The sequence below is a fragment of the Poecilia formosa genome, unplaced genomic scaffold (genome assembly GCF_000485575.1).
Source record: "Poecilia formosa unplaced genomic scaffold, Poecilia_formosa-5.1.2 Scaffold278, whole genome shotgun sequence".
Classification (NCBI taxonomy): Eukaryota; Metazoa; Chordata; class Actinopteri; order Cyprinodontiformes; family Poeciliidae; genus Poecilia; species Poecilia formosa.
The window spans coordinates 436,556-450,764 of record NW_006800217.1 but is presented as its reverse complement, the minus strand read 5'-3'; the positions used below and the strand labels follow the sequence as shown (position 1 = coordinate 450,764).

The window sequence follows — 14,209 nt, the reverse complement described above, 5'->3', positions numbered from 1 at the left end:
TTTTAAAATGCTACCAAGTTTCTGACTGTTTCTGTTTCGAGCTGTATTGGATTTGTCACATTAAAAGCACAACATTGGGGGTTTTAAATGACAGGTCAAGACAAATTTGAGCAAAATTGTGAAGAAGGAGGAAAACAAACACGTTGTAAAATGAAATATATTAAAAATAAAAACAGAACAATTGGGCATCCATTTGTGTTCAGTCAATACGTCAATACCTTTTGGTGTAAGACTTTTGGGGTATGATTCTATTGGTTTTACACACAGAGAGACTAAAATTTGTATTATTTTTTGTCACAGCTCAGTATAGCTCCGTGATATTGTATGGAGAGCTTTTGCGACGAGACGTGATTGTATTTAGATCTAGGCTTTGACTGGACCAAACACGAGTATCCATTGATTTAAACTACCTCATTTGGAGCAGTGTCCAGTGGAAAGGTAACTTTTTGTTTTTCTTCCATGATACTCATGTTTATAGTGCCATATACCTTTCAAACAACTCTAACTAGCTTCCTGTTTCAGAATAGGATTGGTGCTGAAATGAAAGCGGGACATTTTATTGCCTTTTTTCAGTCCTATCCTATAAAAATCTGATTTATAGAGTGTAGAGCTAGTGCTTGTCCTTGTGTGGATTTGGTGTATGGCTGTGTCTCTGTAGGTTCACAGTTCTACCATCCTCTTTTCATTTTCAGATATTGGACTGATAGAGTTCAATGATTTATGCCTACTTCAGGTGTCAGCTTTTCTTTACATCTTTATTTCCCTTATTCCAACCCTCCAACAATCTTAAGAATGACCCGATAATCAGTAGGGCTCCTAAGATAATTTGAAGAGATTCCTGACATGTCTGGTGTTCCATGAGGACAAACGAGAACACAGTCTGTTGAATGCAACGTGTAGCCAATCGATCACAAAGGAATGTGACGGAAACTTGGATGGGAATTCTAATAAAAAATATTTTTTTTAAATGCAATTGCACACCAAAGAGTCTGGTGGGCATAAGACTAATTTCAGTAGTTCACAAACTATAGTAGTTCAGTTCGTCTACTGTAACTTTTATATTTAGCCAGCCGGTTTGGCCTTTCACATCAAACACAAACCCTCAGATGTGTTCCTAACAATGCACTGTCCAACTGTGTTTCTAAAGGGCAGCAAATCTACAGAAGCTGCTCGGAAATTTGCATGGAATAACAGGCTTTGATATGTCTGACACATATGGTGATGGAGTCATTTTGTGTGAGCAGTAAGTTAAACAGCACAGGGCTAATGTTAGAAAACCCCATTGATCTTCTGGCTCTTTTGTTTTCTCATAAAAGGAAATGGGATCCTTCATCACTGGCGCTCTGAGCTTTATGGCCTAAGATAATAACAAAGGTGTATACTACATCTCAGTAATAGCTGTAGTATACACACAGCCTAACTGATGTGATACTTCTGGTTTGTGTTGCTTGATGGGTGTAATCCTTCCTGCAGAAGCCAGTTCATAGACAGGCGTTTAACCCAAGTTTGACCTGGTGAAAACAAGCTAGAGGCTCCATAGGAGCTGACATGTTTTTCTACTGATAATTTGGCCAACAGATTTAGACTTCTTACAGCATTGTCAATTATCCACAAGCTTAAGAATGCAGAAGCCAAAATAGCAATCCAGACCACAACCAAGAAAGTTTCACACTAAGGTGAACTAATAGTTAACTTCAACAGACCTTAGACCCAGGTTTATAGGTGGATGAGAGTTGGATTACACATTCACACCTCCTCAAACAAACCCGACTTTTCAGACAAACAAACTAGAATTGGATAAAAGCGGACTAAACAGGGATGGCATGAATGCACCATTAGTCAGCCTGTGAGAAACCGTCCTCTGCAACAAACAGCATTCAGTCTACATGACCATGGTTAACACATAAACCCTCTGGAGTCAACATGAACTAAGTTTTGGGCAATATTTGGACCAGCTTGAGGCTGAATGTTCTGTGCTTTTCAAATTCAAGGTGGCACACCTGGAAGGATGCAGAGTATATGAATAGTGGAGCACTATTTAAGTATAGGGCTGCTGAATGATGAAGGTTCACATCCTACTAGTGCTATCTGAGAAGCCATAGCTGGTTAATCTCAATGAAAGACCTGGTGATCCAAGAAACTCATGAGACAAGAGCGCTCACAATGGTCTTTGGGTCCAGTTTTATGAAGCTCACACTCTGAGGTAGTGAAAAACCAAGCAGAGTTCCAACAGATGCCATGTCAGAACTGTATAAACCAGGCTACAAGGCAGTGCTGGGTTTCTCACCCAAATAATCCATCACTCTGCCTCCTCCTGCAGAGAGAAACATGTTTGTGTCAGCTTCAGAGGCTGACAAATCTGTGGAAGACATAAGGAACTGAGCTAAAGTTTAATGACCACAAACAACTTATTGTTACAGGTAAAGTGACTTGGCCATATGCTGTTTTAAGGTAAATAGATGAATACAGATTCTAGCAATGTGATCAGATGAACATTTAATCATTCCAGTAGCTTCATTTGGAACTAAAGATGACATTTGTTCTTTGTCCTGGTGTATACATAATGAGCTAACTTTATTACCATATCCAGCACTGAAAGCACAGATGAAGTTGTGCATCTGGAACAACTCTAGATATAATTAGCAGACTCTGCCATAAAGGAGTGTGTTAGTAATAAAACCTCTCCATTGTTCAGAACCTTCGTTAGTTACTGCATGTAAACTGCCTCACATGCAGGAAATTGCTAATAAAATATTGCAACTGTGTAGTTTTATGGACTATAAAGGTGAAGAAGGCCTTTTGACATCCAATGGTCTTCAGGAAGCTCAAGTATAAATGTGGTGCATCTGTGTATTAGTCAGCATGATGTAAACTTTGTAATGAGGTAAAAGTGATGAAGTGGAAATGTTTAGACTCTGTGTAGCTGAAACAAGCTTTAAACCCACAAAGCATAATATGCATCTCAAATTTGAGCTAGTTGACTAAAAGGACTTACTTTCTTTAACTATGTCCTTTGGACTTTTTCCCTCTCTGAGCAAATCCTAAAAGCTAGACTTTGAAATTGCTTACTCAGTTGCCTGTTGTTATTTATTAAAGTATTCTGTTTAATTATAGGATACCAGAGGCTGCACTGTGGCACAGTTGTTAGCTTTCAGAAAGAAAGCCCAGCCTGGGGTCTTTCTGCATGGAGTCTGCATGTTCTGCCAGTGCAGTCGTGACATTTAGACTAATGGGTTTCTCGAAATTGACCTCAAAAGTGTGTTTGCAAGCATGGTTGTTTGTCCTGTATGTGTCTGTGATGGACTGGTGACCTGTCCAGGGTGCATCTCCTCTCTCATCCAATGGGGATCAGCTCCAGTTCCCCTCTGACCCGGTAATGACAAGGCGGTATAGATGAAAGGGATGGATAAAATATACAAATTCTCAAATTTTATGGAAAGTAAATAACACAGTAACAGGGGGGCACAACTACATTGTAACTGAAAAAGCTCATGCCTACACAATTCACTTACATATGAGTCATCCCCCTTTAAGACAGATTTGTTGCCTGGGTTGATACTAAGCTAGTTAGATTGACAGTAAGTAAATTTTTTTTTGGGTTACATTTTGTTCAAAAGTGGGTTTTATGTCAAAGAATAGTCCGTCAGAAAGGCTATCGCTTGTATCTCTTTTTCTCTGATACAGTTAGGGATTTAGCTAATCCAGAGTATGGAAAGGAGATTTCCACTTGAACAAAATGTACCAGCTAAACCAGCACTATGTGATGAAAGATTACAATAATCCAGGGATTCAAATGATAAGATCTGACAAAACTCTCAGTTATTCTTAATATAATGAAAAGATGTTCTTCCTGAAAAGACCAGATCAAATCTAATGTACAACTACAGCACTATTCTTTTGTTCACTAAACTTTGATGGTTGTTTTGTCATTACAAAATGTTTGGAGTTTTGGTAGTTTCATAAATGACTTTTTCAAGGTTTAAAATGGTGACGCCTATTTTGTACTGACCATTTGTTAATACATACCCATATGGTGAATGCTTGACCACTTCCCCCCTCCCCCCGCCTTTATTCTGTCATGTTTAAATATTCCAGGTAAATGACATTATAATAACTGCTGTAACAAACCAAGGCTGATTGTGAGCGACTGGATTCATGAACTGTCTGGATCAGGTTTTGTTGCCAGATCTGCTATTTACCTCACTCCAGTATTAACACTGACTATGTTCGAGACAGGACTACTATTATTCCTACTCTACATTTAATTTTCTGTGCATCTGTTAAAATATCAGAGTGCAGCCTCGTCCTTCAGGAAAGACGACACACTCTGTACATGCCTTATGTACAGAGTGTACATAAGGCATGTACACTCTGTACATGCCTTACAGAGGCATGTACAGAATGCCACACGAATGGCTTCAGCCATTCGTGTGGCATAATGAATTTCACTGCCATCCAGCATCCAGAGATTCTCCGAGCGCAGCTGAAAGTCTCTGCCGCGTCGACCGCGGATGTTTCCTGCCATCATTTCAGTATCATTTTAGATTTTTTGCCACTCCTCCTTGCCATTCCCACACATCATCCCAGCACTGCTCTCATCCTCTTCACCGCAGACAAATGGGCACATAAATAGGAAAATCCACACGAACAAACACAAGCACACACCGCCATCACCAGCGCTCCCAAGGGTCTATTTATAGGCTTCATTTGACAGCATGTCCGACTAGATAATAGTGTGAAAAGGAAGCCGATCCTTTAATCATCATCTTAGTTAACATACACGCCTCTTCTGCAGCGAAGCAGCTTCATACTTCACATAATTATAGTAGTTTGCAGCACCTGTCAGTTGGAATACCAGATTAATATGAATGAATACATATCCACCCAATCAGACAGTTTGGCAACAGACTCATGTGCAGTGTTGCATCCTGCTGTCATGGTATAAGACCACAAAAACACGTAGCATAAATAAATGTGTCGACCTGTTGCATTTTACTCTCTCATTTTCATCTCATAAGATCAAACACAGTAGCAGTGAGGGAGTGGCAGCAGTTGAGAGGAACAAATGAGATCAAACGATCCACCGATGGTTCTTTCGTGTTTGTTTTATTGTCATCAGGTTGGCATCTCCCTCCTAATTGACAAAAAAGTAAGAAAAGCATTAGGAGCGGCTGTTTGTCAGATGATCAGTGTTAGTACAGCAGATGCAGAAGGCATGTGGACTGCTCATAAAAAATGTGATTAGTAGTAGAAATGATTCGGGAAATTGCTGCGCCTTGCTTTATAAGTAAATGACATAGGAAAGAGAAAAGATAGAACTCTGAGGTTTTCTTTAATAATTTTCAAAGGGCATTTTTTTGTTGGTTTCAATGATTTTTTTGGCTCTAGTGGCCTTTATTTGACAGAAATGTGACAGGAAAATAGGTTGTCAGAAAGGGAGAAGACAAGCGGCAAAGGTCAACAGGCCGGGACTCAGACCTGTGACGGCTGCGTCAAGGACTGAGGAGTCTGTACATGGACCCCACGCTTTACCGCAGTACCGCCGCCGCACCCATTTTGAAAGAAAATTTAACTTTGGTAAACATAATGAAATTGGATTTTCACTGAATATGTATTAAAGCCTTTTATAAAACTGTTGATATATATTTTAGCTGATTGCAGTTTCTCTTGAACAGCTGCTGCTGTTCAAGAGAAACGTCCACTCAAACACCCTGTTAAGAAGATACAAAAGCAGCAATGATAGTTATGTAGCAGCTCATATATATAAAGTCTTGCTCTCTCTCACTGTTTTGCCTGAATAAACCACAGATGTCTCAGTAAATACAGTTTATCTTACTGAAATCTTTGCTATACATCTAGGGTCAGATTCAGGAGTATAAGATATTTTTATGCAAAGTTTGCGTGGATGTTTAAAATTCCCAATAGTTATTCTTAAAAATATACACACACATGCACGCACGTACACCAACACACAACAGCGTACTACTGATGTAGCAACCTAGTTAATCGCCATATCAGGTCAGCCTTTTATGTTTATTATGCTTGCATGTTTGATCATCTAAAAGAAAGCTGCCTGAACTCTAAAAGCAGTGATTATAATTAAAGTGCTACTGTATCTTTTTCAGCTTTTAGTCAGTGATACTGTATCTTCCCCACAGTAATGACTCACTGACAGCCAGCACCAGAACATCCATTAACCCTGCTTGCCTCTGTGCTCCTCTGCAGCACTGACTGCTGACGTGGAAAACATTTAAATGCAAATCATGGTGATTTCACATTTTTCAGTAAATAGAAAACATGAACAGGTAAAGAAGCTGCTCGGTGTTTCCACTGCCTTCCGGGGTCACAACTTCTAATAAAGAGCCTAATCACGCAACCTTGTCTTTCAGATTCACAAACATGCCTGCAAGTTATACAATTTCCCCTCACTAAATCACACATGAAGCTGAGCTGATTTGCATGTTTTGTTACTTTCCGCTCTGTCTCAGGCTGCTGTTTTTTTTATATGAGAAGGAAACTGCAGTTGTGAATGCAGTTGCTTTGATAGCTACCCTCTTGGTAGTTTTATTTTTGCCTCTGCTTTCAAGATGTATAATCTCAGCATGTCAGTCACAGTGATGCTGCCCCAGTACATCAGGAAGAAAAACACTCAGAGGAACATAAATGGAAAAGGGTCTGGCAGAGATAAAAAGATGTAAATCCAACAGAAGGAATCCACAGTGAAATGAAATGCACCTGTTAAGAAAAGAAACGTGACTAAAAATTGCCCAAATGTCCAACGCAGGTAAGTAGAAAACCACACAAGAAAAAAAAGTCATAAATACTTAAAAAAACAAAAGTCAATAACAATATCTATCCTGATATACGTGATCAATATCAATAGACAATACATTTAATAGAATATTCAATATTTAATATATATTCATTGAACTGCGATCCAGAACCACACACACAACTAAGAACTCACTCACTCTTTGGTTAGCTAGCAACAATTTGTTGTGTAATTTGCGCAGCAGCAGTTTCAGGTTTTGCCACTGTGCTGCTTAAAAACAAACAACAATTGTGTGGAGAGAAAACTGGATAAAAGAAGACTCTCCAGTCACATATCCAGTCACGTTGCCAGTTTGGGAGTAGTTCAGATATTTAAAACAAAAACTAATCAATACTTATGTATATTGATTGATATGAAATGCTAATATCGTGATGCGTTTTTCAGCCATATCGGCCAGCCATGCTACTTGCACTTTTATCGCTGTAGCATGCCAAACAAAGCAGCCATGGGGTCTTTGGTAGTGACAAGAAATCACACAATACGAGTGCCACAAACCTCATATATCATGCACATATGTGCACAACGGCTACAAAATCAATGCTGTTGTAAGATACAGATCACAGCAATTAACCAATTATATTATTTATGCTCAGTTTCTTCTATGTAAATGCTTCACTCACCTCAGGATGCTATACACATGAAACTTAAAGGGGAAACTAACAGCATCGCTTAATGTCTACTTTATCTGATCGCTTGGAGGCATTCATTGCATTAAAGTGATATACTCAGAAGGGCGGCAAATTCTTTAATAGGAAGAGAAAGAGAGATGAAATGGAAAAGTAACACACTCAGCCATGATGCAGCCGAACACTATGACTAGTATTGATCTATAGGTAAATTACTCAGAACACGAGAGAATCAAAAGCAATAAATATAATTCAAAGACATAACAGGAGTAATTGATTTACAAAATCCCCTTCATTTATTTATTTATTTCCTATTGCTGTGTGTGTTTTTAACTGAATGCATAGAAATATAGGAACTAGTGTGAACGCAGCTTTAAAAAAATGTACTGCTGGTCACATACACTCACCGTGAGCTTAACTTCAGTTGGTAAAAGCTTATTTGATGACTAGTGAGGTGAATGAAGGTTGAATCATAAAACTAACCTTTTAAAATTCATCAGATGAACGAGAGTATGATCAGACACGTCATTGAAAAGATTGCACCATTCACCAGAGTTGCTAGACAACATACAGAAGGTCAGAAGAAACAGTCTTCGTAATGAAAGCAGGTCCAAGTCCAAGGTCTTTGCTTCAATCAGATCTGTTGTGTTTTATGTAACATTTCAAATAATCCAGAACTTGTTAACTATTGCCTTATCAAAGCAGTATTTGCCAGATTTAGTTACCTCTGATCAGGAATCCTTACTTTCCTCTGCAGAGGAACAAAGCCATCATCCTTCTCTTCATTATAGAAGCTAAATAGATTAAATTTCTAATTCACTTAAGATGGAATGAATAAATGAGTTTTTAATTGAAAGTCATGCAAAACAAAGCCAAGCACTGATTATTTGGACCTTTTGAGCCTTAACAGGAGACATTATTTAATTATTTAATGTCTGACTGATGACAGGTGTGAGAAAAGCTGCAACTACTCACCTCCTGTTCACTGTCGGACAAAATATAAGGTTTAGGTAGCTTATATGTTTGAATATCTTGTTGACTTTTTGACCAAAAAATTATTTAGTTTTGAAGGTATGAACAGGGAATTCAACCCGGTACTAATGAGATGTATTATTTTGATTAAAGTGCATGTTGCTAATTTTATACAGCATCAGATTAATCACTAACCCTTTGACCAAGAGAAGCCAACCAGTGTTTTTTAAAAGTATGTCGCTAAATGTTGTTGAAATTTTACCTGCTAATAATCATAAAACCCACTGGAGTTCTTGGGCTGTAACCACTGAAGTTATACTGGGTGAAGGAGATCCAATTTAACTCAACAGAAACATTTGCAGCAGGGAGAGTGGACATACATTTAGCTAACAGAAACTACACTGTTGCTAGTATTATCACTGTAAACAAGAGATAAAATAAAAAAAAATAAAAAACAGTTGAAACCGTCTCCTTTTGTCGATTCCTTTTAACTGTAAGTCAACATTATCCTTACAGTAAAGCTGGCTGCAAGGAGAAGTTAGAAAAGTATCAGCTTAGAAATCCCATGAGTTCTTGCTTCAGAAAGAAATGTTAACATACATAAAGCAAATATTTTCTGTTTGTAATTCCTTAGTAGAACATCAAAAATATCTGTCGTCAATGTCTGAGAAAAATGTCTTGTGTGTGTCTGAATCTGTGACGCATTCAGCCCGAAGGCTCACAAGACTGATTAGTTTCCTTATGGTGACATTATGAAAAGCTTTATTTTTTTGTTCACACCATGTTTTTGAAAGCTGAGAAAAGTTCAAGTAGCAAATGTACCAAAAACTGAATAAAAAAAAACAACAGCAACATTAATTTCTGAACTTTTTCAGGGAAGCGATAATGACTGCAGAGAAGGCATCTTAATTTAGTATTCTGCAATGGAAAAGGTTAAGTATACTCATGCAGCGTGAAAATGTCAACGTGTTCAAGTGTGTAGCAGACAGATTACAGGTCACTGGTCTCCCATAGTCAAATTAATTAAACCTTTCAGGACTGTCGGAGTATCCACTGAAAACTGCAGCAAGTAAATAAATCATCACGGCAACCAGCTTCCAACAGTTTCTTCATGCTTTATATAAACTTTATATAACCACTATAAAATTCTTATATTCGGAGGGAAAAGCCAATATGAGTTTGAGTGCATTCATTAAAAGTAAGGTAGCTAGCACTTACACAGCTATGTGTTGCATGAGATTGGGCACATTCATTGCACCAATTGGATAATGAGAACACCAGTGTTTAATTTACATTGAGCAGTGTGTTAATGGAAATCTGACACTCTCACAGGGAGGGAAAGAAAAAGAGAGGGAGAGTGAGAGAGATGGAATGTAAAGAGTAAAAGTTGGACCAAAATGGTAGCCGTATGTAGGTAGGTATGTAAGGTACCTTTCATAAAATATACCTGTAAATTAGCTTAACGTGAAATAATTGTGCCTTAATGTTAATACATACCGTTAAATAACCACATACCTTGATCCAGGTCAAACTCCTCCGTAGTGCTGACAAAGTGAGGTCGGGAGTAGAAATTATGAGGCCCCGGCTGCTGGAGCCCACCCAGGCTGAACAGGCTGCGCTCGTTGGTAGCGCAGCATGAGAACGCCCTGCGGCTCGGGATGCAGGGGAACCGAGTCCAGCTCTTCATCTCCAGGTCGAAAGCCTCCAGTGCCGTTACTGGCATCTTTCCCTGACGACCACCTGGAGGAGGAGGAAGACTTATAAAAACATATTTTCTTTTTATATTAGACATAATGTCATCTTACACTAATGTAAAAAAGTATTCCCTCTTTCACGCATTTCCTTCTGATTTTTTCCTTTTCTGTTCGCTTATACATTTCAGATCATCAAGTAAATTCAAGGTCAATATGAAGATAATCTGGCAAAATACTAAATGTGGTTTCCAAATGATGATATTTCAGTATTAGGAGGGAAAACGTATCCAAACCAGCCATGCCTGACCAATCGTCCTCAAACCTCGTGCCTGCTTGTGAAATCCAACAGACGTCAGCTGTTTGTGAAAATTGGCAATCAGTCTTTTGTGTCACTAGCTGCGTTTCCATTATAAATATGCAAAAAAGTGTTGCTGATATTCCACTACTGTTGAAAAAACACAGTTTTGCAATTGTAAGTGTTTTCATTAAATAAGAAACGCAATTAAAATCACATGTGAAAAAGTCATCAGAAAGCATGTCGCTCCATCATCCTCCAACCACTTTCTGTCATCTTCATTGTTTTCGGCAGCAGTAACATCCAGCTGTTGATCTTGAGATTCATGTGATGTGAAAAAGTGTTTTTATTGCAGTTCTGCAATATATATCTGTTTCGATACAGCCAAAACATGATTGTTTTTTTTTGTTTTGTTTTTTTTCCCAAAATTGGAGTGTTTCCATTCAGCGTGTTTCCATATAGTCAGTGGAAAGGCAGCTATAGACTTACTGGGGTTCTAAAGCCTCGTGTATCGCTGGATTAGAGTATAAAAAAGTGTCATCAAATTGTGGTGTATCTCATTTAAAACCGAATGAACTTCCAAGAAGGTTGGCATTTATTTGAGTAAAAGTACAAAGAACAACTAGACAACTTCTGCCACTGCTACTGCTTGAAATTTCACTCTTTATCGTCTTCCACTGTCACTTTGTTTCAGTGGCATTTATATCAAAATCTACCAAGCATGCAGAACAGCTTTGAGACCACATTTCATTTCAAGTTGAAGAGCAAAGCGCAGCAGCAGGGTGCTCCCCTAGGAGTAAATAACTAGGGTTAGTTATTTACCTTCATAAATCATAACTTAACCTTGGAAAACTCTACTACAAAGTAGTATGTTAATCAGGCATTGAGCGAACAGGGTGGATTTTGTGCAACAGAGAGGGGAGGAGAAGCACTGAGGAAAGGTGCTGGAAGGTAGAAAACACACAAGATGCAGTTGCTAGGGGCTACGAGATAAGAGAAAGATCAATGGAGGGTAAGAGGGAGCAAATCACAGCAAAAAAGGAGGCAAATGAGGGAGTGACAAAGAAATTGCAGAGAGAAGTGGCTGAAAGAGGAGAATGTGGAGGAGTGGAAGAAGAAAGTGGAAGGGGGTCAGCTGGAGTGGGCAGGATAACATGGAGATCAATACTGATAGTGAGACAAAGAGTCAAACTGAGTGGGAAGCATTAGCGTGAGAGAAAGGAAAGAGATTCAGAGAAAAAGGATCGGTTGAATGCGGCAGAATACTGTGGATGTGAGCGCTGTGTGAATCAGCAGGTTATTCGGATGTTAGATCAATATTCTACATCGAGACTTTTGAACTGCTGCCAAAAGTATGCATACCTCTCTGACTTTTTCATGCTTTGTTTGTGCATTTTGGGAGATTTTATGTGAAAGATAGAAATTTTGGCGCAACAACACAATGGACCTATAATTATTTAGACGCTTCACAACATCCACAGACTTTTGTGACGCCAAAAGAACAAAGTACTGTTTGTACCTTTAACCCTTGTTGCTCACCTGTGTGAACCTACTGAATCGCTCACAGTGCATTTCTAAGATGATTATAGTGTTCACTTTGTATTCTGTCAGCTTTTGGTCGTTTAACCTCAATGCCACACCGTGTTCATGAAAGGAGAGAATTTCTGAGAGATAAAATGTGTTACGGCCATTTATGGCATTAAAAGCCTTCATGCCGTTGACCTTTGCCACATGTTTTCCCTGTTTCTCCCAACCCACTTTCCTGTCTGATTGTCAAATAAAGGCCACTAGACCTGACAAAACCTTTAAAAAACAGACATTAACATATTCAACATAATTCTGAAAATAAACTGGAAGCCAGTAAATGCTCCCACGTATTGGGGTGTGTTGTGCGTATTCTATGAGCCACGTAAACTTTGCGTGCACACTTCACAGACAGTTAAAATTTCATAGTTGAGCCAACCAATTACATTTCTCATGACAAATTCCTTTTAGTTCCCCACAGTCTGACTGAATGCTAGTAAGTCTGCAAGGTAGTCGGGTGTCTAGCCTCGTTTCTTCTCCATCAGGGCTGCCAACGGCAGCACAGAGAGTGGCAGTCACCCCATGTGCCCTGGTGACAGCCGGGTGTCGCATGCATTACAGCTTAATGTACAGTGTTCCCTGCTTTTTTCAGGTTGCAACAACTAAGAAGAGGAAAAGACAAAGTAAACAAATGAAAAACAATGATAAGATTTCGCTCGGTTTCAGATTCCATCAGTTTATATTAGAACAAAACAAAGTTTGTGCAAACATTCTGCAACTTAAATTACCAGTTTTAGGCTAGCTTAGCTGCCTGGCTTTTTCTTAAATAAATAAATAGATAATTATTCAAAATATAATTTTGTGAAATATTAAGCTGAGTAAAATTGATTTTTGAGCATATTCAATACATTTAAAATTGCCAAGACTAGGACTTGTAATTAGAATTGATATTTTTTCAGCTCCTCTAATGGAAACCGCTGAAATTCAAAAGCTTCTTCTAAAATTAGACTGAAAATTTCTGTATTTTCATTAGCTTAATTTATTGACACCTCATGTCGTGCACATTGAGGATAAGATCATAGACAGCACTGTGTATTTACACTCAGGAAGTTGATCCTTGAATCTGACCATCATCCCTGACCTGAAGAGCCATTCATAGAAATTGAGACCATATTTTCTCGGCTCTCCCACAGTGAAGCCTGATGTTTAAAGGGGCAGTATTATGTAAAAATCTACTTTTTTCAGCTTTACATCAGGTTGTGATGTTATTCCCTCATCACAAACACACCTGGAGTGTTACTTTGGTTCTTTCAGGCATTTTTGGGAAATCCTTTAATCTCCCGTGGCAACCATTCAGCTGTGTAAAACGCCTAGGTGGACCTAGCTCTGCCTTTAAGGCTGCAGTTTCCGCCTCACAGAGCAGTTGTTCCCTGCAACTCAGCTCAGAAATGAGCTAACACCTGGTGGAACTGTTCATCTGCTGATCTCATTGTCTGAGATACTTCTCAGTGCAACACTTGTAAAAATAATGTTAAAGGACTAACAGAGGAGTCAAGTTATGATAACTTCCTGAAGGCGGAGTTTCAGAAAGGCCCAATTTCAAGGCTTTAAATGACAAGTAAAATTTCTTTTAAGCCATATTTCATATCATATCTATGACAACTGCAGGAAACACAGTTACTTGTTTGTGCTATAAAATGACACTACGTTCCTAGCAAACACATAATACTGCCCTTTTAAGTCAAGTTACTGAAAAGTGGTGAAATTTAAACCGAAGGGGGTTCAGACACCCACTGATCCTGAAACGGCCCCCCAGGAGCAGCAGGTGAAGAAACAGCGTGAGTGCACCAGATAGGAAAAACATTTCACAATCACAATGCTTAGCGGTGGAGGGGACGGCAAATTGAAGTAAGATAATAATGGAGACGTAATAATCAGGATTTGCGGTTATGAAATTAGCGGCATAAATACCCCCATGGATTTGTAGATAAACAGATTAGATCATCTGTATACCAGGCTTGTGTGAGCCATGACTCCGAGGATGCACTTTAAACCAGCCATCCTTCTCTGCCTTGTGCGCTGGCCGGGCATCATTAACTCCACTGTTACTAAAATGGATTAGCTTCCTGAGCTCATCTCTCTACATTGTTTTTATGGAGCGTTTTCAAAAAGAATCCCATCTTTTACCCAGCGCGGCGAAGAAAACAAGAGTAAAGGAAAAAAGATTTGGCAGTTCAGATTCTGAGTCAGTTTAAAGAAATGCTTT

The 14,209-nt window shown here is 38.8% G+C and overlaps 1 protein-coding gene across 1 annotated transcript in view; it reads right to left on the bottom strand.

Annotated features, from left to right (window-relative positions):
* The window catches only part of klhdc8b (kelch domain containing 8B), a 180,862-nt gene that overhangs the window by 24,298 nt on the left and 142,355 nt on the right, over positions 1 to 14,209 (bottom strand). The window lies entirely within an intron of this gene.